The sequence below is a fragment of the Phalacrocorax carbo genome, chromosome 1 (genome assembly GCF_963921805.1).
Source record: "Phalacrocorax carbo chromosome 1, bPhaCar2.1, whole genome shotgun sequence".
NCBI classification, from domain to species: Eukaryota; Metazoa; Chordata; class Aves; order Suliformes; family Phalacrocoracidae; genus Phalacrocorax; species Phalacrocorax carbo.
In genome coordinates, this window is record NC_087513.1 from 174308239 (window position 1) to 174335738 (window position 27500).

Here is a 27500-nt window from a genome sequence, read left to right on the forward strand (position 1 = left end):
TTCCTTTCTTCCTTTCTTCCTTTCTTCCTTCCTTTCTTCCTTTCTTCCTTTCTTCCTTTCTTCCTTCCTTTCTTCCTTTCTTCCTTTCTTCCTTTCTTCCTTTCTTCCTTCCTTTCTTCCTTTCTTCCTTTCTTCCTTTCTTCCTTTCTTCCTTCCTTTCTTCCTTTCTTCCTTTCTTCCTTTCTTCCTTTCTTCCTTTCTTTCCATCCATCAAGACACAGACTATCATTTCCATTCCTAGATTGTCATCTAGCACTTACAATATGCTAGCAGATTTAAGAAATGCAAGACAATGAGCTAATGATAGAAAAAGTGTCCTAATAAGGCATCTATTTTAATTTTATCAATTTTTTTTTTTTTCTTCATATATAGAAATAGGCTTAAACACACACAGAATAAACTGAGGGGGGATCCAGCTGGCCTAACATAGAAAATATCTTGAACACCATGGACATAAGCTGCTCTGCATCTCTTTGCCTAAGGGCCAAGGATCACTCCTTGAAGTACCTGCAATAAGAGCAGGAAGCTGTAGCCACAACTGAAAATGCCAAGTTAATATACTTTCTGCTTTACTCCAGGGCCCTGGTCCCTCCTTCCTACATGTTAATTTTCTCACTAGCTGCATTCTGGAGCAAACGAGAAACTCTGTTAGTGGGGAAAACCAGAATGTAACAGATGATGGTTTATTCTAGGGTCCATACTCTACAAGAACTGCATGTACCTCTTTGGGGAAATTATGTGTAAACTGAAATTACTATGTTAGCCTGCCAAAGCGAATGTTAAAATGGCATTAGATTACTCTCCTACAAATATATGAAGTTGTGAAGATGAGAGAAGGAGAAAAAATGTCTAAGTGAATGGGCAATGCTGGGTCAAGAGTTAAACTATAAACCAATAGCTAAGTAAGTAACAAAATTAAGCTGGTGTTTTAGTGGCTTTTTAAATTCTCAGAGGTAAAAGACATCGTGCTTATTTTCCAACATGAAAGAATGGGTAAGTATTTTAACTATTTTTAAACTGGTTTTGGTAAGTTTATAAATTGAACTGTTGACATGTTTTAGCCCCAGTAGCAACTAAGCACCACACAGCCACTCGTTTACTCCCCCTTGGTGGAATGGGGGAGAGAATCAGAACAGTGAAAGTGAGAAAACTCGTGGGTTGAGATACAGTTTAATGGTAAGGCAAAAGTTATGCACACAAGCAAAGCAAAATGGGGAATTAATTCACTCCTTCCCATGGGCAGGCAGGTGTTCAGCCATCTCCAGGAAAGCAGGGCTCCATCACGTGTAATGGTTACTTGGGAAGGCAAACGCCATCGCTCTGAATGTGCCCCCTTCCTGCTTCTTCCCCAGCTTTATATACTGAGCATGACATCATATGGTATGGGATATCCCTTTGGGCAGATGGGGTCAGCTGTCTTTGCTGTGCCCCTCCCAGCTTCTTGTGCACCCAGTAAAGCATGGGAAGCTGAAAAAGTCCATGACTAATGTAAGCACTACTTAGCAGCCGCTAAAACATCCCCACATTATCAACACTGTTTTTAGTCCAAATCTAAAACATAGCTCCGTACTAGCTACTATGAAGAAAATTAACTCTATCCCAGCCAAAACCAGGACAATTGCATATCACATTGTCTTGCAATAATATTACTTTGCACCCAGAAGTCCATTCCAGTCCTGTATTGTCTGTTTCTGCTTTTATACTATGGGTCATGGGAATATATGACTGTTTCCTGGTTGCTTGACCCCGTTGTAATCCAAATAAATGTTGCGATGAGATAGAGACATGTGCTAGATCTTCCCCAGCCTTCTCAAGTTTTACTTTCCATGAAAATCAACCCCAGAGTCATAAACCAGACTGAAACAAAAGGACAGTCTTATTGGTCTGTTTGACCAACAGGCTGACCAAGACTTCAAATGCTTTGCAGCTTGCATCCATCAGCAACAGTGAGTGCAGGCTCAACAGTCTTTCAACAGTATCTTGGATGTCAAGATTGACATCCAAATTTCCTCAGTTACCAGAAAAACTAAAAACTTAAATGGACTTCCACATACATATGCAGAAACACACACGCATGCACACACAGAAGTATGTGTGTGTACATACCTCTTTTATATATTAATATACTTCTTTTCCATCTTGCCTGATGCAGGTCATCTGTACAACAAATTCACAAGACAAAAGACAAGAAGTTATTCTGGAGACATTGTATCAATAATTAAGGGCAAAAGTTTGTCATAGTGCCCAATAAGGCTATTGATAACATGTTGTGCAGCTGCTGATCAACAGTCTTCCTGAAGTAAATTTGAAGCTGATTTCTAGCCCTCATTTTGATGTGAGAAAAAATTGAACAAAATAATGAAAAAAATGAATATTTCCTCAGCTGCTCATTCCCCAAAAGACTGAATTTCAGTGCTCCCTTCAGAAACACAGATGTGCATTGCCATTTATTGTATGTTGTGTTAAAAACAGTCATTATATTGGCAAAATCAGTATTTCCATGCACTGGATACTGCACTGGAATTATTCTAGATTTTATACTAGTTTGAGAACAGGTTTGATCCTTTAACTTTAGGGTCTTTTAAAATCCTCTGATAATTTTATTAATATTATTCATTTATTACAAAAGAAGTGATTTAGAAAGCTGATAAATATCTTGAACTCATTTTTACTTCTTTGTCTTAGGATGACATTGCCTGAGAGACCATCGTCAGTCAGTCAGTTCCAGGACCACATTTTCTCCCTTTTTGGTTAGAATCATCCTCTGCAAATTTTATCTTCTTTTAAGAACTGTGATAAGATTCTGAGATCCTGCAACTGATATTTTTGGTCAGGAACATTTCTTTCTTTTTCCCCTTTTCTCCTGCCTATTTCTCCTTCATGATTAATATTTTCTCTTTGTTTTCCTAAAGACACTTAGAGATACTTCACTTTTTACTGTTAAAAGAATCTAGATAATAGTGGGGGTTATTTTAAATTTGTAATTATGGTAGGTTTTTTGAGGCTTTCATCTACACCAGCCTGTAAAAGGAGTAGCAATAACTAAGATTCAGAATAGAGGTTTTTTTTTTAAAAAAGAATGCTCGAAGTGTTTCAGTGCAACTGAGCAGGTTGAAAACATTTATTTGTTATGGAGCAGTATCCAAAGTTGTTCTCAACATATGCAGGTAAAATACACTATTGACTATCTAAGTGCATGTATAGAGCTCAATGTTACATGCGTCAGATTCCAGACTGACACATTTTTTTAGATAAATGAAGTTTCATTGACTGAGTACATAAACTGAGCCTTTGACATTGTACACACTTCTGAAAATTACCTTTTCCAAATTATTGGTTTTATGGATGTCAGACACTTGGTGCTTTAATTTCCAAGTATGCCAATTTTAATGAGTAAATAATGCAACAGGTCCTAGATTTATATAGTGGATTTTGTTCTCTAACATAACAAAATAGCCTAATCTACAAATCCCTGCATTTCCATTAATTTCTATTCTCAGATTTTTGTACAAAAAAGCCAAAACAAACCAAGAAAAAACAACAAAAAAACCAACAAACCCCCCCATTCTCTCAGTTAAAAAAAAATGAATCCTCCAGAATATATCTTATAAAACAGAATTTTATCACAGAATCTCCAAAAATATCCATTCCATAGCAATTGGTTGTGCAGCATTTAGTCAAAAGGTCAACATCAGAATTAAATGACAGCTAAAGGAACTGTTGGTATTAAGTTCTTAAAGAACCTGAGAAGTAAAGAGACTTACTGAATTTCTTATGCTGTCTCTTGAGATTGCCAGGACTTCTTGAACACGGTCTGCCTTCAGGAGATTATGATAGTCAGTAGAAAGTTTGTCCATGGACAAGGATTTCAGTGCAAAAAATTTTTAAAAAATAATAATAATAATAACAAAGTAAAATGCAGTCTCCATGGCGGATTATTTATAGTCTAAAAGATGGAGCCAAAATCAGACTATTGAACTGTAAGAAAAGATCCCCTGTGCATACTTAGTCTCAGCAAGGTAATTAATAACATTCCATGTCTCCCATGTAGTCCATGGACAGAGAGCTAAAGCGTCACTGGAGAAGAAATTCAAAGTACTCAGTTTTTTCCATCTCTTTACATACAATGTGAGATGTGTCGATGCCTTTAACCTTACCCCTTAAGGAAAGCTCCTGTACAAAGGAAAAGTAGAACCAGCTTCCTAAAAGGCAGAGCACAGAGCACAGCCGTGTCTGAACTGTCTCTTTTCATCTCAGATGGCTGGTTCATGGCTTCACAAAGGAACTTCTGTTCAGTCAGAATTCAGGGCTGAATCCACTCCTGAGGGAAAGTGCTTCAGCAAATCTGTTGTACACTAGTACAACATAGCACAGAACACACTAGGAGCCTAACCCTGATCAATATCTTATCTGATTGGGACCTTTAGAATTGGATTTAGTCTGTCCTAGTTTTGCTGGAGCTTCATTGATTCAAATGGCAATAGTATTTTGAGTAATTTCCATTTGATGTGTGAGATTTCACTGCATTTCAATTTCAAATGTATTCTTATGTTTTTGTTATACATGTTGAACATTAAGGTCAGTGAAAGAAAGCATGTGTGAGTAACATTCAGTTTGGTTTGAATGAGAAGAAAATTTTACTCTGTTTATTAGGTTAGTTAAGATTAGAAAAAACTTTTTTACCGTGAGAGTGACCAAGCGCTGGCACATGTTGCCTGGGTAGGTTGTGGAGTCTCCATCCTTAGAGACATTCAAAAGCCATCTGGACATGGTCTTGGGCAACTGGCTCTAGGTAGCCCTACTTGAGCAGAGGGGTTGAACCAGATAACCTCCCGACGTCCCCTCCAACCTCAACAATCCTGTTATTTTGTGATTCCTTCTTTACACAGAGCCCCAGAATATGTGTACACTTTTTATACGTGCTCCAGAAAATGCTCTGTCATGTAGTTCAAATTCTTAATAAGAGATGATAGTATGTAATAATAACTATAATTGAGTTTAGCAGAAATTTTCTGAATTCTTTGTGTACATGGTGAATAAATTATTATTTTTTGCCCTTCAAGATCTTTATGGTTACTGCTCTATAGGCTAGTACATGTATTCATTCATTTTAAATGCTTTCTCTAATGCTTAGATGTATTTATTTATAAAATATTTCTGAACGTGAAAGTTAAAAATCTTATCTTGTAATATACCTGCTATGGCAAATCGCTTAGTAGTCCAGGTGATTTTTATTTTCTAAAATTATTACTTTTTTATATAAAGGGGGGGGGAGTGTGTGGGTGGGTGTTGTGTGTCTTTTGCAGTACCTAATTGGATCACAGTAAGGGTGTTTTACTAAATTTTCACTACAGAACATTTTTAGTGGATCAAAAACTCTGTGTGGAGGGGGTGTGAGTGTGTGCACAGAAAGGCTTCAAAACTATTATCTGAAATGAATTACTAATTGCCTACAGAAAGTATAGAAAAGGTTTTCAGTTCAGTGTTTTTAACATCCAGTCATTGCTCCAAATGTATTTATTTGGTGACCCCTTATTAAAAGAAAATTAATTGATTAATTTAGTTAGCTTGGGTAAAAAAAAAAAAAAAGAAGAAAAAGAGAAAATGAGAAATGAAAGTAAAGAGAATTTTATCAGCAGGTTTAAAAATTATAAACCTTTCATTTTATAGGAATGTCAGGGATGACCTGGCCTTAAAGATGCTGAGGTTTCCTGGGTATATCTAATCTCCAGAAAGGGGACTAGGGAGGGAGCTTGTCACTATTTTGGACACACCAGCTAGACATGTTACAGATGGGAACAGCTTTAGGCAGTGTGGACACAAGCCAGTCTGCACCACATGGTCCCGTGGTCAGTGATCACCCTCTTTTATTTAGCAGCATCAATGAATTTAGCTCATCTCTTTATGCAAAGAGAAGCAATATCATTTATTTGCTCAGTTAAATGTAGCCCAAAGGTTCCATCAGCACTTGGTACTTATTGAGCCTGACTTTATTCTTTGGAGATGTAAAGGTGACATCTATGCTACCAAATAAAACACGATAGAGATTATTCTGGCTGGATTGCCAGAGGTGTCACACATTTTTGTTGATGCTTATGTGCCCAAATGTCATTTATATCAAAGAACAGGAAATACGAGTCCTAACTGGCTACATCTCCAGACTCTAAGAATTAAACCATATCTGAATCAGGTCTAGAACATTTGTCCTGAGACTTTGCTGGGGAGAATGGTAACAATAAAACAGTATGAATAATCATGGGCCAAAACTAGAGGTCTTTTATTTTTCCTATTTTATTTACTAGCATATAGATAAGTAGAAGAATTATGAAGGTTAAAGACCCTCCCTCTGCCACCTCAATTATTTCTTTTTTAGGCTATAGACTGGTCAGAAGGCAAAGAATGTAGGAAGGCTGAATGAAGGTGACATGAGGACACATTTCCCAAAATGAAAGCCTACTTGGAAATGGGCTATCTCCAAAAGGGAACTATTGAAAAAATTGTCTAGCATGTTGTCCAGTTTGGTGGATCAGAATGAATGAAATTAGTAATGGACTTTTCCACTGGACTGAGAAAAACCAAGCTGCATATTGGCTTTAAAATAGATTAAGGATACACTATCACAGTAAGACAAGATTTTTTTTTCTTTTTATCACAAAATGCGTCCAAAGCACTGGGGTCATCATTAATAAAAGAGTATTTCTTGAATATATTATACGTTAACAGGAGATGAGCTTTTTAGGGAAGCACAAGAAGAAATAATCCATTGATAGCCGTAGCATCATATTGTTAGACTGGGTTTACCATAATATTTTTTAACTGAGGTAGACATATCTAGAAGAAACTGAGTCAATTCAGTTCAGCCCATTTTAAAGAACATACTTGTGCACAGATTCCGTCTGATGTAATTGTGTATTTGCTTACATGAGGCATGATACTGCTAAGTCATACTGTTGAACAACAAAATGCATTATAAAGTACAAACTAGAACACTGTACCAGTAATGTTTGTGTGGAAGAGAAAAACTGCTTTCATATGTAGTTTATGGGGGAAAATGATTATTTTTCTGATGCTGATAGTCAGAAAATGTAAGAAATACTGTACTTATGTCTGGCACATCTAAACTCATAACATCTATTTGCTTTGCTTTGTCAAAACATATGAAAAATCATTAAAGTGTTTTAATAAATGTCTGGTTTTCTTGCTCATTCATCTTATAAATATTAATTAGCCATGGATCAGGCAATTAAAGTTTAATCAATTTGCACTAATTAGCACCACATACTTGCATAAAAAGATAAAACCAGCTCCTGCATCTGGCTGTTATTTGCAGTTTTTGCCAAGTGCTGATGAGTTTCATCTTGAAGAGAAGATTAAGAAGAAAAGAGGAAAATAAGAAAGTAGTGTTAATTTTATTAAATCTTCAATCAAACCCTCTGTTCATAAGCTTCATGGGACAATACCAGGTAACATTTCACTTTACATAGAAGTAGACATGAGTGGGCAAAAAATTATCACTTTTCTCCGACCACACCCTTCCTAATTACAATTTGTGGGAAAAGATAGCTCTACTGTACAAAAGCACAGGTTCTATCCTATAACATAAAATTGGAGCTGGATTCCCCAAACGTTCATAAAGAAAATAAAGAAAGTAAAAGTAAATTTTAATTTAAAAATTATTTCAGTTTTCTGACATATGTGAGTGGAAAAAAGACCCCAAACTCTAATCTGAAATTCTCTTAGAATTTTGATATTTTTGAAGACAAATTTCAGTGTTGAAATTAACTCCCTTTCCAATGGAAGAACAGAACCTTCACAGGACACCTTCCAATATTCTGCCAGAGGTTGGACTGCAGGATGGGAGAATTTAGCCTACCTCCAACAGCACAGAAATTAGTAGATAGACATGTTACAGGGAATGTGTCAGGCATCTGTAGTGAAAAAGGGATATAAAGAACTTCCTTCCCACCAGGAAAGATAATTATTTTCTGATATTTCACTCAGTTATTCATGTTTGGTGTTTGTGTTATAAAGTTTGTCACCTGAATTATCTATTCAGCAAAACTAGCAAAAGAAACAAACAAATTAACAAAATCAAAACACGCACACAGACAAAAAGTTCAATGTTTCTTTTAATTCAAGAGGTCTAGTTTTCAGGTTTTTATCTTTATTGGGAAACAGTAGGGTAAATCCCATTCTAGAAAGCCCTAATCTACATTAGGGAATTATACAAGTATTGGTCCTGGTTAAGAAGCTTATGGTGTCCTTTAGTATTACAGCTACAATATTTTTTAAAACATGCACTCCGGCTATGCGAGCCAAATCACTTACATGATGGGCCATGAACAGAGAATAATTCAGACCTTCCATAGGTCAGTTCATTGCTGCAAGCTTGAAATCGAAAGTAGAAATGTTTGCCTGAATGGATAGGTGGAGGACAGTTATCTTAGTGCTGGTAAATAAAATTGCAAATTGCACATTTAGCTTATCACAGAATTGTCTGAGGCACTGGTCTGTGCTCCTGTTAGTCATGGCTTAACATCATTAAACCTATGGGTGTTTACTAAGGGAACACCTGAAAATCAGCGTTCTGAGTCTCTGTATAGGATTTTTGCATAGTTAAATGCCATAAAGTAACAGTCAAGGCTTTTATAATACCATTCTGTTTCTGGATTCTGAATTTGTTTGAATGAATTAGACTGCCAGTCTACCAAACAGATATTACAGACTACTTAAATATGACTATTCTGAGTTTGAATAACAAGGGAAAATAGAGTGTTCCATCCAGCCTATTTATGTAACTGAAAAAGACTGTAGGGAGTGAAACATGCATTTAATCACCAATGGAAATTTACCTTAAGCTTGGCAGGTAAAATCACACTTATAAAAGTGATTTTACACTGTAAAAAAACCCCACAAAAACAAAAAACCACCAAAAAAAATGACCAAGCAACCCATAGCATGAATCATAAAGAAGCTATGCACCATTTAAATAGGGATTTTCATGTAGTTTATGCAAGAAAAGACTTGTGAATGGTTATTGATATTTTTCAAATAAAGTATGTATGAACCATTAAACTCCTCATTCCCTAGTGTACAAGCCATTGCTCTGTTAAACACTCCTTCACTAGATAGGCTATAAAAGGAGCAGAGACACTTGAAAAAGTGTCATCTTTCAATGTTTGTTTAAAGATCTGATACATCTGGCACACAAAGCCACCTGGTACCTGAAACTCCAAATTGCTGATTGTTGTTACAGAATCTTTATAATAGGATATTACACAGAAGTTCATCATTTTAGAGTACAGAAAGACTAGGTTTGACATCGTCTCTATCCTGAAGACTTAAATCATATCTGTAACTGGGGAATATATCCCTTTCAATAAATGATATTTAAAACTATGCTTAATATAAATGAATGAAAGGTAAGCACTTCCCCATTTTGGGGACTGAAGTATAAAATCATTACTAGGACAAATTCCTGCAGATGAAGCATTTTGTCTGAGAGATTTCACCTATCATGTACCATATATATACACATTGGACAATGCCTTCCACTGAAACTAGAAAACTAAGTTCAGTGGAATAGGCAACAGTAAACTTCAGTGGGCTTGGGAAGAAGCCATTTAATGAAATTTGATCCTATAGGAGGAGCTGCATTAAAAAACTAGCAAATTTTCAAAGATTGCAGTATTAGTTTCTCTACTCACAAAGCACTGGCAAACATCATTATGAGTTCTGAGTTTCAGCTGATCACAACAGAATAGAAATCTAAGAGAGAAACTGAAATGAGGCTCTTAAGACGTCTGCAATGAAATAGCATGTATGGGGAACCCACCATTTCAAGGCAGTGTAAAGCATGAAGGTGTGGTCGTTCACCTACTTTATATAGCTCTATACAGCTAGTCCTTATGCCCAAGGCAAGGATTGTGAGTCCCTAGCATTAATTGGACAGTCTCTCCAAATACTACTGCTGTGGCATACCCATGGATATTGGGACCTGAAATCTGCTGTCATGCTTTTGTTTCTTCACAAATATTTCAGAAACATAAATGTATATAATGAGCATTCAGGAGAAACACTTTATTTTTTCATAAATATTGGTTTGGGTCCTCTGTGCTACAGACCACTTGTGTAAGTAGGAGAACACATACCTAGAGATCCTGGAGTCTTGTTGGCTGAATGCATTGTTCTGGAGCTTGAATCTATTCAACTTTATAGCATACTGTTCAATTTTTCTGGTGAAGAGATTATGGGAGGAACTAGAACAGCACTTATGGAAGGTGTTTACGGTTGACTGTTAGTGGAAGAGTTTTTTTCTTTTTAAAGACGAGGTTTATTTTCAGAGGTGTTTTACTGGATAAATTTGTTAAGCTGAAGTGTTTAACTCATACCAAGGAGATTAGTGAGAAATTATATGGTGTCCTTTTAAGGTTCTGAAAACCACAGCTGGAGCAAATTGTGAACAATATGTATGTTTTGCATAGTTCATGCATTTCATATCTGACAGTTTTAATCAAATCCTATTGGATCTCTATTGTCACAGTAATTTAAAATCTGTGCCAACTTTTTCTTCTCATATCTTCTTCACACAGACCCTGAAAAAATATATAATTATCATTACATGTCACGGCCCTTACCTATATCCAGGGGTTTCTACTTTTCAGTGTTTTGTTTTTGGGTTTGTGGTTTTTTTTTTTTTTTTTTTGAGATGGGTGTTTCTTTAAAAACCTCTACTTTTTGCCTGAACTACCTTTTGCTGAGGTAACAAAGTACTTCTGCACTTGACTCAGGTAGTCTTGCGAACAGCTTACACTGGGGACTACAGGGCAATGTTCAAAGTTATTCACTAAATGTCAGATTATAAATCTCTTTCTGTCATTGGTGGTGTTACTCACATGAGTAGTTTCATTGACTTCAGTGTGAGTAACTGCTACTAACCATCGTGAAGTCAGCAGTTGCTATCTGATACTACAGGAGAAACACTACAGATGATGTGAAGATAGGTACACATCCAGTTTTTCTACCTTTGATCAAGATCAAAGTATGCTTTTTGAGGTTGGCGCTCTGTTAGATTATGCTGCCTACTTTACTATTCCAATTTGCTATTCTGTTTTTCTTTTGAGTGTATAAAAATTGAGTTGCTTTTGTATTGACAGGCATTGCACTGAGAATATCAATTTGGAATTTTGTTGTCATATTAAGTCTGTGTTCATTCTTTGTAAAAGCATATAAAGATACAGTGATTTCCTACTTAATCTTGATATGTGCCTGGAGAAAGTGAAATGAGCACTCAGACAAATGAGTTCACTCTTGGAAGCCTTACTTCGCTATCTGGGAGGCAACTAAGAATTGTGTCACCTATTTTGAGTTTATGCACAGTAGGCAGGAAATATCCTAAATCTCATCTGTTTTGCAACAACAATGGGTGCTTGGAATGGAAGGAAAAGAAAGTGGTGCACAGCATCTTTCTGCCACTTGCAGGAATGTGACTTCCAGAATCAATAACAGCCTTTGTCTGATGATATATTGTAAGGTGAAGTACTTTGTACTATAGAAATTGAAAAGAGATTTGGAAGATTCATTCAAACTGTGTGTGATAGCACAGATGATCATACATCCCATCACTTCCATAGGTATTAGATGAACTTATTATTAAGTTCTGTTCTAACTTTTACAAACTCTAAATGTAACAAATGCCAGTGGTGCTTTAAGTGTAAATTTTTCTCAGAAATCAGTGTTCAATGACTAATGAATACTTTGCTCCAAAGGACTCACATTCTAGGGACAACAGATGGCTCAGCGCAAAACAAAGAGGACGGTACAGAAAACAGCTAGTGGGTGCTCATTGTAGTTGGAATGTATTCATCCATTCTGGAATTGTGGGAGGGAAGTTTGTGTGAAGGAAAGACATGAAGGAAGCTGCTAAGGTTGACACTGGATTGAACAGATGGAGAAGAATAAAGTGTAGAGATACAGTTTGGAGCCAAAGACTTATCATTACGACTGAATGAGAGTCATAGTCAACTTTAGTCTACATATCACAGGAGCTAAAATTGAGTTTTCTCAAGTATTTTATCTGAGCTTGCTTAAGTGTCATAACACTTTCATCTTTTGACTTTCATGTAGTCCCCCCCCCCTAATTACTTCCTCCTGCCACTTACCCACTGCAAAAGTATTGCACTAGGCACAGAGGTGCTTTCATTGACAAAATCCAGAAATCCTCCTGTGATGAGGCATTCAGTAAAAATATCTTGCTCAAAAATCAGAATATGAAAAGAAAAAAAGGCACGCTAGTTTAGTTTTATTGTAGAATTACAACTTGAATTAGATCACTGAACAATATTTACAGAATGGAACACAAAGTTCACTTTTCAGACAGAACCCTAATCCTTCAGGTATTCATGGGGATTTATTATACTTACTAAAGTTAACCCTGTCCTATCCCTGCCTCCTCACAGAAGGTACTGAAGCAATGGCTGTATTTGCATGAGACAAGAAATGAGCCTGTCACAAGGAATACAGCTTTACCCAAACTGAACTGCTATTCTAGGAATGCTAGCACTGATGAAGCATGAAGTTCAAACACAGTGTAACTTTAAGCATGTACTCAGCCTGCTTAAACCTTGTTGGACTTTGAATTTCAGTAGTACACGGAGGAGGATGTTGAAATGCCAAAGCCACGAAAATACCTTTGTAGATAAAGTAAGATTAGTTAATATGATTTTATTTTCCTACTATCATAATATTTTTTTGCTTTTAAATATGTATTATTAAGGAGCACTCCACAGGTGGAATTAATGTCTAACTGGGAAGTTGCACAAGGCATTGTATATAACACCAACAGATTGTCCAGAGAAGGTTTTTTTTTTCAGATCTATCTGCATGATGCTATTGCAAAATACCATCTGAGAAAAACAGATGGGCATGCCTCTTCAATCTTGTATTTCTATATATGAGTTTATAAAAATAAGAACTATAGACAAATTAACTAGAAATGTTTCCTATTTTATCTTGACCAGTGGATAAAATAAAGTCTCTAGAGTAAAACTCATTATGATAACCTAGGATTCCCTGTATCAAACTGAATGTGTTAACTAGAAGAGAGCTCTTTCTCTTATTTCACCTCTCCCTCTCCCTCCCCCTTCTCATGATATCTTGAAATCTTTTCTGCATAGTGACACAGCTTCAACAAGAGGGTGGAATACGTTTCCTTCCCTCCCACCTGCCCTCTCTCCCAAATGATTAGAGCACTTTTCAACAAAGTGGGAGATGTGGGTGTCCCTCCCTACCTTATATACACTGAGAATACATTAAGTATGAAATTGCCTCCCAGGGGAAGTGATGGAAATGCCACTTGTTCATTTTTAAACTGGATTTGAAAAAAGACTTATAGAAAAAAAATCTGCTGTAGCGAGGGAGAGATTACATGACCTTCTTAAGAAAGACTTTATTTTCTCGTTTCTAATATCTCTGATACTGTGGGTTACTCCCTTCCAGTCTGTCAATTTTTCCATAGCATTGTGTTTTAGAAGATTTATTCAAAAATGTGTGTGAGAAAACTAACTGAAGATCTTCAAAGCAGACAGAATATAGCTTGGTTTCATCGGCTGTTTGAACCTGAATTACTGTAATGACTGTAGTGGAATTATTTTCTTTTAAATGAGCAAATCTGACACGAACTTCAAAGGGGAAGTAAATACATGTAATAAAGAGGCTGTTTTTCTTTTTCTTTTCCTAAATGATTTATTTTATCCCCAGAAACACCAACAAATGTTCAAAGTTCTAGGTATTTAAATAGGTACCAAGATGTCTGAAGCTGTAATCCTTGCTCTGCCAGTTCATTGAAAAATTGCTGACCTTATAAAAGCCTATGTTCCTTTTCACTTTGATAACAGCTTTTGCTTCCTCAGTCCACAGTATGTATTACAGCAGCGAATCCATTCAGGATCAACTAATTGCTAGTACATGCATTTAAATATAAGTACCACAGAATTCTTATCACATAACCATATATACACAATTTTTATTTCAAGCAGGAGTTAAAAAGTTTTTGTTCTCTTAAATTATTTTGTGTTATGGACCTTGTTCTAACAATTACATTTTACCAGTTAGTGCTTTATGAAGCATGATGGAATCTAACCAGCAACTAATATAAGAGCTCCAGTTTGCCCTCAGTACACAATCTTAAAGCCCATTAACATTTGTGGGAATTGTATGTGCAACGTGCAGGGAGAATATAACCTTAAGCAAGTGAAAACTGAAGATACTGCATATGTTTGATCTGACTAATGCAGTCTAGATTTTTCACAGCAGTGTGTTATATCAACTGAAGTTTGTTAGACAGCAGGGAGACTAATAAAAAGAAGGGTAGTATAAATAAGCCGAAGCAAAGAAATGAACAAAGACCTTCTGCACTAACTAGGACGTAATCTACAGATGTTTCTCAGTTGGTAGAAAACAGATTTCCACACAGCAGTTGCATACAATACAAATGTTTGCACAGAATCCAGCTGGACTAATATATAAAGCCATCTCTCAAGATTAGAAGCTTATAAAAGAGTCGCTAGCTGACTGGAAAGAAGATGGGTGACTGAAGCTGCTGTCCAAACCTCCTAAGCAATAGATCAGTCTAAATTGTCAGTTTCAGGTGGGATAGAAGCAGAAATTCCTTTTAGCTGTGCCATCCCTGACTATTTCTAACTTTCTGTTCAGAAATTTGGAAAAGATGGCAATCTAAAGAAAAATTGCAGGCTATTTGAAGTGCTGAGTTTAATTTGCGGACCAAAAAGGTTCAGGTGTGGGTGTGTTAAACTTCACATATGTAGCCTTTATTTTTGTAGCCATGCCTTCCAGCTTCCAGTTACCTTGGGACTTGACCAAACTAGTTTTAACTTTGACAGTATGAGCAACTGGTTGAAATGTAGAGGTCAACAGGGGAAATATGAACACTAAAACTAAAGACAGCTATTTTGAATGAATGAATGTGAGTGAACATGAAAGAATGAACTCCAAAATCTTTTCAGCTTTGTTTTTCCCTAGTGATTTTCAGCAAGCTTCTTCATTTGAAACAATATTTTGTAGCAATGTCCTCCTAAATTTTTTTTTTTAACTCTTCTGTATGCTAGTCAGTTAGGATAAACAAAATTTGCAATCCTGGTTTTCTGTTAGATTCCCCTACACAATGGTTCTGGTAAAAGATAGCATCTTCCGTTTTGAAAGTGTTTCCAAATTCTTGGGAACAGATGAAATTCTGGATCTTTCAGCATGAGGCACCCTGCTTTTATATTATTATCGTTGGTCACGCGTAACAAAGTGAGGTTTTCCAGATGCAGGCACCATGAAAATAATCTTGCTGAAGTTTGCTGTATAAAATCTACGTATCTTGCCTAAGCTGGTTGTCTTGGTCTCCATCTATGTCCCCTATGGAACAACCAGAAAGCGATGAATTTTGTCTGTTTTAGCTACCTAGCTTCAGGAAGGGTAATTTACCTTCTGAAGAGGCCTGGCCTTTTAAAATAGAGGGATCCCATGTAGTTTGCTTAGAATTGACACCTAACGCTTTAATGGATACAGTCGGAGAAGAATCCATTGTCAGCATTCTGCACTAAATGCACTGAGAGTTTATCATGGTGTCAAGATGAGGAGAGTTAATCCACCTTGGAGCACTTCTGAAATTCCACATTTCTTTTGCAACATTTTAAAAACATGTTATAATAATACAGTGGGTAATAGCACCATGCTGAGTTAGCAACATTCAAGGAACTGTTTTTATCTGATGACAGTTATGAAGTTTGAAAGAAGATGAGGTCACTGTTCTGTATGTCATATCAAAACACTTCCTGACTACATCTCTCTATTTTGAAATAATAGATGTTCTCTTATCATAACCATAAAAATTTCAGTCCCTATTGTACTCTTATTTTTCATTAGCCAGAATATTTCAAAATAGAGGAAAAGAATCTGGTTTTGTCCTTGTAAGAGCTGATTACCTTCAACATCTCTGCTCAGATTTTCTAGGTTACTTAATTTTCTGTTTCACTACTGTTGTATCTTGTACAATTACACCCTGGCTTCTGTGTACCTCTTTTCCAAATTATATTTATACTTGCTTAAAAGTTTGACAGGGCTTGAACAATTTGTGACTAGCCTGCATTATTTTCCATTATTGTGTTTTCCAGTATTGTATTTCCATTCAAAAATTCCTTGATGGCAATAATCATAATCATTCAGCTCCTGCGTTGTGTTCTGTGTGAGCTTCTTTGTCTGTCTTTTAAGATTTTCTTGTTTCTCCAGCAATTAAACTGACTTTACAAACAGTGTTGTTTACAATTAGCCTTTTGCTAATGTAAGATTATCAGCTCAGAAAATCTTGGTTTTTGTTGATTTGTGCAATTCATTTTTGACATCCTGTAAAAACCTTTTTCTTTCATTTCCTTCTCTTTGCTGGTTTCTTCTTTCTTTTTAAAGGACAAAAGGCAATAATTATTACTGCCTTTAAAAATCCAGCTTGTAAAATCATTTAACTTCCTTGAACTTCCTTGAAATTCCTTATTTTTATGCCTTATTGTCAAGCATATTTTAAAAGATCTGTCCATAAGGTACCTTGAGGCCAGTGTTTTAATACTAATTGAACTGCAGGTAGTAACATGTGATTGCCTTTTTGTGTGTGTGAATGTGTGTCAAATATGTATCCATAAGAGTGCCTGTACCAGAGAACAGCATCTGCTGTTTATATAGCAGATGCTGCATTATTTTTTTTCCGCTGCAGAGATATCATTTTCATACTGCCAAGTGACAATATATATGCAGGCTAATGCTTCTAATGGGGAATGCTTGATGTTGCTGTCCTCTGCCCTTATCATACTTTGAATATCTAGCTAATCAGCAGTTACTCTATAACTCAAGTGTTTTAAGAGTGGTTGTTTAATTTATGCAGATGGCAAAACTTCCGTAATTTGTATACTGCCAACATGTATCATGGTGAATAATGTATACGATGTGTTAATCAACATGTTTTACATTTTAGGAAAATCTTTAAAGTTCTACACAATTTAAAATGTGGAAAGGTCTCTGCAGTGGATGTCAAAGGGCAATAAATTTGGTGTAGCAGCCCAACTGGTAGGATTAGACATGACTCCTGCTTTTAAATCCAATTGCTTCTAGCTAACTGCTATTTTAGCTAACCCTTATTGTAGAAGTGTCATATGAAGACGGTGAGAATGAAAGCCAACTGATTTACAGGTCTGTCTGTGGGCACTCCATGGTCCCTCAACTTTGGCTTTTTGCTGAATGACTGCATACTAGACATAGCACATTATCTGTTCATGGGTCTGGAGGAGCACTGCAGTGCTCCATCATACAAATGCTCCTCCATTGCTGCAGAAGGTCATAATGCTCAAGGCATTATATTTGACAGATCTGCAGTTTTGGTGCTTGTAAATTAGGTATAACCTCTGACCCTCAGCAGATTGTGGATGCTCTGTGCTCCGATGAAAACATTGGTTGAGCTGGTGGCCACACTTTGAATTAAGTTCAGTTTCCGTGTTACGCCATTAAAAGACATCACAGTCTTCTTTTATGAGTGGAGGCTACTCTTTTGTTACTGGTTTCCATCAAAGATCCATAGGAAAATTCCTATGATTCAATTAGGGACTGGTCAGTACTCCCATCTCTGAATTTTCAAGGACATTTCAGGAAATGAAAATGGCCAATGTATGGGCTTGAACAGGTGATTATCCATGCTGTTTCACTATTCACCCTGGGTTCCCTGCCATGGTTTTGCCCCACCCCAACAAGCACTGTCTTGGATTGGCACGGCTAGAAGATAACGTGGTAACTGCTCCCATTGTGTATGGGTGTAAACCTGGAACAGGATGCAGCCAGGAGACGCTCAGAAAGAACAGAAGTGTTTAGATAAAAAGACTTTACCATGGAGTACCTTGACTAAAGGACTGCTTGTTTTCTACTCTACTGTAAGGGACTTCTTGGAAGTGAAACAAGGCATAGAGACCTAGCAGAGGAATTTATCATGCAGCGCTCATGCTACTGGAAAAGTACAAGAAAATTGCAGCTTTCTGAAAAGCAGAAAACTCCTAGATGCAGTTCTCTGAGAAAGACCTCTCATTCCTGTTATTTCACTCACTGCTGGAGGCCTTGAAACCACCAGTTTCAATACCTGATTCTGATTCTGATATTCTGTCAGTAAAACTGTACTTTCCAAGAAAAATATCGTCCATTATGTGGTACTGGAAAATACCTCATTCTAAGAGGGCAGAGTTGCTCAATGATGACAGCTTCTGTTTCTGCTGAGTTTCCTCGATGTAATGCCTGTTCAGGGTGTTAAGTCCCTGCTACAAAACAGATCCTGTAGTCCTCCAGGAAGATTCCAGTTATAACTGGAGTTCAGAAAACAAAATGATATTGCTGCATTTACACGGATGCATCTTCCAAATCATTACAACAACAGTATTTGCTTTACTGGTCTGTTCTCAGTAGGAAAAATGGACAATTGTAGTAATCAGTTGCAGGCATTTCACTTCATGCAAGCAGAAAAGGTGGTGTTTTCCACTGAGATTGTTTTGCAGTATCAACAGCCAGAAGCAGCAAAGCTGCCAGCAAGACCTGGATATGAAAAGAGCAGACTTCAGGTTGCTTAGGGAACTGCTTAGTAAGGTCCCCTGGGAAAAAACTTCTGAGGGTGCTGGAGTCCATCAGTGCTGGTCACTTTTTAAGTACCATCTTCTAAGAGCACAGGAGCAGGCAATCCCAAAGTGTAGAAGTCAAACAGGTGAGGCAAAAGGCCAGCTTGGCTGGCCAAGAATATATTTCTTGAAATAAGGATTAAAAAGAAAGTACATGGCCAGTGGAAGCAAGGTCGTCAGGTGACATGGGAGGACTATAGGGATGCTTTTCACAACTGCAAGGAAGAACTATGTGAGGCCAAAGCTCAATTAGAGTCAGTTAGCTGGTCAGTACTGTGAAGGACAGTAAGAAGGGCTTTTTTAGATACATTAATGCCAAAAGGCAGGCCAGAAATAACATTGGCCCATTGCTTGATGAGAATGGTCACCTCACAAGCAGGGACATAGACAAGGCAGAGACGTTTAATACTTTCTTCGCCTCTGTCTTCAACACTGATTGTGGGCTCAGGGACCCCCAGAGCCCTGGGCTAGAGAACCATGACTGTGGGAATGATAAACTCATAATAAACCCTGAATTTGTGCAGGACTTACTGCTCCAGCTGGACCCCTGTAAGTCAATGGGGCCTGATGGGATTAATCCGAGGGTACTTAAAGACCTGGCTGATGTCATAGCAAGACCTCTCTCAATGATTTTTCAATGCTCTTGGGAATCCGGAGAGGTCCCAGTTGACTGGAAGCTGGCAAATGTTGTCCCAATCTTTAAGATGGGCAACAGGGATGACCCTGGTAACTATAGGCTCATTGGTTTCACTTCCGTTCCGGGCAAATTTATGGAGAAGATTACTCTGTGAGTTATTGAAAAACACCTGAAAGACAACGCAGTCATTGGTCCCAGCCAGCACGGGTTCATGAGGGGAAAGTCCTGCCTAACAAACTTGATTTCCTTCTGTGACAAAGTTACCCACCTAGCTGACCAAGAGAAGCCAGTTGATGTGATCTTCTTGGATTTTAGTAAAGCTTTCGATACTGTCTCTCACAGTATCCTCCTGGACAAAATGTCCAGCATAGAGCTGGATAAACACATAATGCAGTGGGTGAGCAGTTGGCTGATGGGTCGGGCTCAAAGGGTTATAGAAAATGGGTTTACATCAGGCTGGTGGCCAGTCACTAGTGGGGTTCCACAGGGATCTATCTTAGAGCCAGTACTCTTTAATGCCTTCATGAATGACTTGGATGCAGGACTGGAAGGAATACTAATTAAGTTTGCTGATGACACAAAACTGGGGGGAGCTGTTGACACTCTTGAGGGCAGAAAGTCCCTGCAGTGAGATCTGGACAGCTTGGAGAGCTGGGCAATCACCAACTGTACGAAGTTTAACAAGGACAAGTGCTGGATTTTGCATGGCAACCCTGGTTATACACACAGACTGGGGAACGAGAGGCTAGAGAGCATCTCTGCAGAGGAGGACCTGGGGGTTCTGGTCAATGACAAGTTGAACATGAGCCAACAGTGTGCCCTGGCACCCCAGAGGGCCAACCATGCCCTGGGGTGCATCAAGTGCTGCATTGCAGCTGGTCCAGGGAGGTGATTGTCCTGCTCTGCTCTGCGCTGGGGCGGCCTCACCTCAAGTGCTGTGTGCAGTTTTGGGCACCACAGTACATTAAGGATACAACGCTACTAGAGAGTGTCCAGAGAAGGGCCACGAGGTTGGTGAAGGATTTAGAGGAGAAACGGTATGAGGAGAGGCTAAAGTCACTTGTTTTTTTCAGCCTAGAGAAGAGACTGAGGGCAGACCTCATCATGGTCTGCAGCTTCCTCACAAGGGGAGGAGGAGGGGCAGGAGCTGATCTCTTCTTTCTGGTGACCAATGATAGGACCCAAGGGAATGGCAGGAAGAGGTGCCAGGGGAGGTTTAGGTTGGATATTAAGATAAGGTTCTTCACCCAGAGGGAGGTGGAGCACTGGAACAGGCTCCCCAGGGAGGCAGTCATGGCACCAAGCCTGATGTTATTCAGGAAGCACTAGGACAACATCCTCAGAGATATGGTGTGATATTTGGGTTTGTCCTGTGCAGGGACAGTATTTGGACTTGATGATCCTTGTGGGTCCCTTCCAACTCAGGTTGTTCTATGATTCTATGTTTCTATGATCTTGCAAGATTCCCTAAAAAAAAGATCTTGTGTCATATTCCACATATTCTGTTCCTTTATTTGAGGGTGCTAATAATCTTTGTACGCCCCCTGAATTAGTTTTGTTCAAGTACAGAATTACCAGCTCAGTTCCTCCTTAAAATGAATAAAAGATTTTCTAATGTTTGACGGTATTCACTTTCGATGTCATTCTACAAGAAACATAAAGCTAACATCTCAAATGTGTGAGAATGAAAGAAATTCTAAGAAAATCTAGGCAAGATAAACATACACTCCTGACCTCAGCTTATCCAAGCAAGGATGCCAGTACTAAGGAGATTAATGTACCATAGACACAAAACCCTCACACAGTCAAGAAATATTAGTGTGACAGTGCAGTGTACAGACTGGAAGATAATGCTAAAAGAAACTCACATATAGTATGTATTTAGAATAACAGAAGTAATTTACATCTGTTAGTCCTAGACTGCACTAAGTCAGTGGAAGAAGAAAGGACTAAGTTACCTTGCTGTAAATTCTAAGAAATGGGTGAACACCAAAAAGGACATGGTTTTGATGCATGTAGAAGGGATTTAACACTGGGAATGTTTTGGCTAAAATGGGTTAAATCTCAGATAAATGCTAGTTGGATATTTAACAACAGAGGTACGTTTTCAAAGAATGAACAGTAAATATACATTGAGACCTAATACTGTTGGATCTGATCTGTACTTGGGAAGGGAACCTTGAAAATAAGGGTACTGGAATAGGTTGTGGAAGTGAGTGTTATCGGTCCTGTTAATTACAGAAATATTGCTTTCATGTGTAGGTAGGGGACATTTTGGATGAATGTGTGATTTCCATTCAATACATTGCCAATAGCATCACACCTTTTGCAAGAATTAGTAGAAAATTTTTGGAATTTTTGTTTGGATTGGCAACCTAAACTACTTTAAGCATGACTGGATAAGGCTTCTTTTTTCCCCCTTAAAAGTATAGTAATATTTTTTTTCTTCATTATAATAGCTGTTTAGCTTGCCACGAATACACAGGCCCAAGTGTATCTCCTAAGTAAAAGAATAAAAGCCTTGGTTTTGGGAGACACCAGGTATTTTCCTCCAGTTGTTGCTGGAGGTACCTTTTTACCCATTTACATTTCTACCTGCAGAAAAGCAATGAAACTTGTTTACATTCTGGTCCTCCAAAGCCCAAAGTGGGAACTTTGAAAGAAAGTATGTGCCACATTTTCCTAAGGGGCTTAAAAATGAAGCATGCACCTCAGCCTTGCCAGTGTAAAGATCACTACTCATTGTGTCACAACACTGGTGGTCCATCACCCTCCTGATTATTGCTAATCTGTGTGAAATATCCTGGTAAAATAAAGCATTTCATTTTGCATTTAAGACAGACTAGAATTAGTGGCATGATTTCCTCCTGCAGCTCAGGTGAAGGACTATGTGTCACTCAGCTCCAGTTAGTTTCTCATTTGGCTCATATAATGGTATCTTCAGAGCTACAGTTCTTAGACAATCCAATCCTTAATGATATTAAAAACATAAATGCATTCCTAAAAACAATAGGAGCACTAGCTGAACTTTTAAAGCAGGAAAGCTTTACATTCCCAAGATTTTGGGAAGAAATCACAGGGATGTTTGATACAAGTTTATTGGATTTTGCTGTCAGAGAACACAGAATTAAAGGAAAGAATAAGGGGAAGAAATTCAGCATTTTAGGAGAAGTAGCAAGTTTATGATTTGAAATGTGAACCATGACATATAACAACTTTTGGCCAATGTTTGCATTGAGTCAATGCAAGCACACAAGGAAAAAAAAAACAGTTTCCCAAGACACTGGGGAAGCTTACACTGCTCTTGTCATACCTGTTAGACTATTCCAAAAGGCCCTAAAACAAGTGAGAAAATATTGCAGATCTTTCCCTCTATGTGGCCCCCAAAGTACATCCATTTGGATGGGAACCAAGTGTTCTATCCCACACTGGCCCTTGGATAGCAAGGTAATACTAGACTGAGGGTATATATTTCACATTGCAAAGAAAATATGCTTTAATAATAAAACTCATATATTTATCAAGCATCTAATGATGTCTAATCTTTAAACAACCTGATGAGTAACTTGATTATCAGCAGAACAAACAATTTGAAATTCATTGCCCCCAGCCAGATAACAAAAGCCAACAAAAGCAGCTTTCTGTGAATTTACCCTCAGACAATTAGCAGATAAATGCACTATCTTGCTATGATCTCTCTTCAAAACATTTTGTCTTTGATTAACCTTTAATTGTTTAAATTTCAGCTGGAGTTAGAAATGACAAGGAGTTGTGCTGAACACGGTTTTAGAGCATATACTATCACAATTACTTTTTGTAAAAATAATCATACTCACTATCCAAAGAAACTTAAAAGATAAAGTGTTTTTCCTCCTGAACTTTCTTCAGGGGAAAAAAAAAAAAAAGAAAAAAGAAGAAAATCTACTCTATACGGTTGAAATAATCTCTCTAATATTGGGACCAAAATAGCAAAATGCAGTAATTACATCATTATTTTGTCAGTCTCTGTCAATCCATTGTAACAAAATATTCTCTCTCTCACCCTTTATCCAGGTCTTAACACTTTCATAATGTTGTTATCTCTATTTTCTTAGAGTGCATGCTTTTCAAGTCAGGGATACATCTTCTACTTGACTGTAAAGTGCCTACATATTTACTGGGTTATATTAGTAAATCAATAAAGAGTAGTAATTTGGTATCTTTTGTAGTTCTTAGTGCCCATAATAATGCATTCACTTTGGCAAAGTGAACTACCTGGATTATACATATTTTTCATATCTACTTCAGATAGTAAACTTTTTTATTGACCCTTATTAAATACAAATCACACACAAAGCTCACCCACCAAAAGAGCAAAAGGTTATCTTTCCTATACAGCAGTAGTACTGGACAGCAATCTGCCTAGTTTCTACTCATAAGTCTTTTGGCCTGAATCTGTATTAGGAAATTAAACAGGGCCAGAGAAATTTTTCTGGACACTGGAATGCAGTTGTCTATACTGTTAAGTTATAATAATCCCTTGTGTGTTTTTTGGTTTGTTGCAGAAAGCACTCACAAATAGCTCCCAATAACAGTCTGAGAAAGGGACAATTCCCAAAAGACAATAAGGATATAGCTTCTGGTTTCGGAGGGTATGATTTTATTAGTATGGATGCAGTACTAACAATGAATGCCAAAGAATGATCCCATTAGTTTTATTCACCAGTCTAGACACAGCCTTAAATGGTGATCAAATTGCTAAGTAACTTCTATGGATGAAAATCTAAGTTTCTATTCTAGAAGACTGAAAAAGCCTTGGAACAGGTAAAGATTCCTGAGTCTTACTTTGGGTTCCCCGTTACATAGCCATGTGATGGTGATGTCTCACAAAGTCCCTCTTTTTTCTTTCCAGGAAAAATCTGAGAAGAAAATAATAAGAATTAAGTGTTTTGTACAACTTGCTCTTAATTTTCCACTAATAGATGTAGCAATACACTAAATTTACATTAAAGAGTGACCATCACTATGTGCCCTATAGTACATCTAAATATAGCTCTTTCTTCATCTTTACAAACATTGAAGGATATTTAGCTAGGGTGATTTTAGGTATTCCAAAATGCATAGTTAATTCCAGGATCACAGTTTAAATGGTCATAGGTCTTCCTGCAGTTCATCCTGCTGAATTAACCGGATCATGAATCTTTGAACATGGATTCATTCTGCCTGCGAATTTAGAAAGACTGTTGCATATTCAGGAAGAGTTCTTCACAGGTTGGTTTCACCCTTATTTTGTTGGGATTTTTTAAGATCAATAACTAAAGAATTCAATGTGAGAAATATATGTAGAAATATAAAAAGTCTAGAGAGGAGTTTTCACCTTTTTGGTGATAAGTAATTTTTCTGGTATAAATTTCAAATAGCTTTACTTACTGCAGGAACACTGTTTGTATGCAGCATTGTGTAGTAAATTGAGAAGATGTGAGTAGTTTAACTGACTTAATTTCTTTACTTTGCATTAAAATGAGACTTGAAATACCTGTACAAAATACACACTAAATAAAAACACAGTCAGATTTAAACGGAATAATATTAGCAAAGATATTTAAAATTATTCAGTGTGTACAGATAAATTTCAGAAGTCTTCTCTTTTAACATTGAGTTTTGCATAACCGTACCTGGAGGTATTTTGCAACAAAAGTAAATTAAGGTAAACGGAGAAATTCAGATACATAATATCTAGAGCTGTATGATTCCCACTGCAGAAATCTCCATAATTATAGAGATTATAGAGATTGCACACTAATACTAATTCTCCACTAAAACTGATGCAATTAAAAGATAGTAGTAGTTCTAAATTAAAACCTCAAATTTGCATTTGAAAGATAACAATTAGATTAGTCAATAAAACTTTGTGAAGTAAAAATGTAATCTTTATTTTTTTCCCGTGGAAAAACAAAGGAAATAAAGAACAGAAGAGAAAGACTGAAGGAACAATGTAATTATTTACAGCGTAGCTTTGTTCTCCTAGTCACTGCAACATTTCAGTTCTGGATTTGGGAACATATGTTCACACATGTAATATGTATATCTACGCTGCCATTAAAGATAGATGATAAGTTAGGCTTCCAAACTGCTGCTGCTTGTATTGTTGAGTTTGTCAGTTTACACTATCTTCTGGGTATGCATCCGCCAACAGTGATGAAGGAGGGAGGAGGGTGAAATGGCAAAGCCGACCTTTCAGCACTGTGCAGTATTAGGATCAAAGTTCACTTTGAATTTCCTGTATAGGTGCCAATATTGATTTTCTGAAGCGGTGAAGAGCAAAGTTATGAAAACTTTTGTGAGAAAGAATTCAACATTAAAAAAAGGTTTGAACCATCACTAGGTTTAAAAAATATGTTAGAGAAAAACGTGCAGGAGAAGCTTTGGCAGAGTTCATAGGCTGTAAATGCTAGAGCTATTTTTTTGTAAATGAAGCATGGAGGGTTAGGAATTTGATGCATGTGTTTGTTCTCCAAGCAACAGCAATATTTTAGCATTTGTGGCCTAATGTCTAATCCAAGAAAATGGATTGCAATTTTATTTAGTTATCACCTGCTGTGTAGAGACCTCGTTACAAATGCAAGGATCATAGGGGGTGTTGTGGGTATATGTATTTTTTCCCCTCGTTGCTTCAGACATAGAGGAAATAACTCTCTCCTTAAACCTTAATGAGTCAAGGTGAATTCAAACCAGATGTTTTCTGGTTTTATTCCCACTTACAAATCACAGCTCCACTTGCTGTATAAAATGCCCTAGATATAATGACCAGCTAGAGTTCCCTCTTTTAGGAGTCAACATTCATGGGTCAGGCTGCAAGCTAAATGTTTATTTTTCTGACTGTTTATAGAAGAGTTTGGTTAAAAGACTTGGCACAGTGCACTTCAGTTTAATTTTAAGCTTGACAGCAGTGCTGGCCTCAGAGTGTGTATGTGTGTAATTTAGTTGCTGTGCTACTGGAAGTCTATGGAAGATTAATGAATGGTAAAGCTCTGTGGCAGTTGTGAAGAGATGCAGGATAGAGCAAACCAGTTACCATCTGTTCAAAATGTCTCTTACAGCTCTTTTAAGGAAAACCATTATCAGCAGGAGATAAAGGCATGCAATAGTTTTAAATATTAATATTTTTCTGATGTCAGTGGGAAGTTCTGTTCCTGTACTTGCCTTGTTGGGGCAGTAAGTGTTTTGTATACGTGTATATATACACATGCCTACATTTGTGTTTATGCGATGTATGTTTAACTCTGCTTTTAATGTGGTATTTATAAAACACAGAACTCCCCCCCCAACACAAAACACTAGACTCTTAATAGTTTAAGTCATTGAAAAAGCTACCATAAATATTATTTTCCCCAAAGTAAAAGGGACATATTTACTTCCATATAAACTATTATATGTATAAAGCATATTGATTGAAATTAAAGTTGGAATGGCATATCTAAAATTTAAAGATATGTGATTTTATATAACCTCACCATGGGACAGCCTCATTTTCAGATGGAGTTACTAGGTTTGGTAGAGACTTCACAGAAAAATTTCCAGTTGGAAATATACGTTGCCAGACCATAAAATGCTTATAATTTGATTAACCTCAGGGAAGGGATTCTGCTCATCCTAACTACTTTGAGTGGGATTAACTTGCAGAACAAGGCACCTGAATTCAATTATTCACACAGAAGAGTCTACCTCTAAGCAGTGTTTAAGCTTCCCTTACAACTAATACGGTTCTAGATAGTATAGTCACTGAAAACTGGAGAGCTATTCAGGTGCCGTGAGGTTATTCCAACTGGCTTTTAACTGCTTCCAAAGCATTCAGGTTTCCTGTGAGTCCTGTTATTGCCTCAGAGAGCTTAGGGCATCTCAAACAGAACGAGATACCTGTGTATGGTTAGTTGAATCCCACCCTTGATTTCCAATGAGTTCAACAGGAGTTTAGGTCATCCAGATCACATGTAGCTGTAGACGTCTAAATGTAGATTAATTGAGTACTCCTCAAAGCAACTAAGACTTAGCTGATCATCTTGAGCTTGATTTGTATGAGAATTTTGTACTAGTTAAAATGTCCAAGAATATCTGCCAAGGATAGCAGATGTTACTGGACTCCTGGGATAGATGTCTGGAGCGGTTGATGGAGGCCAAAAGTA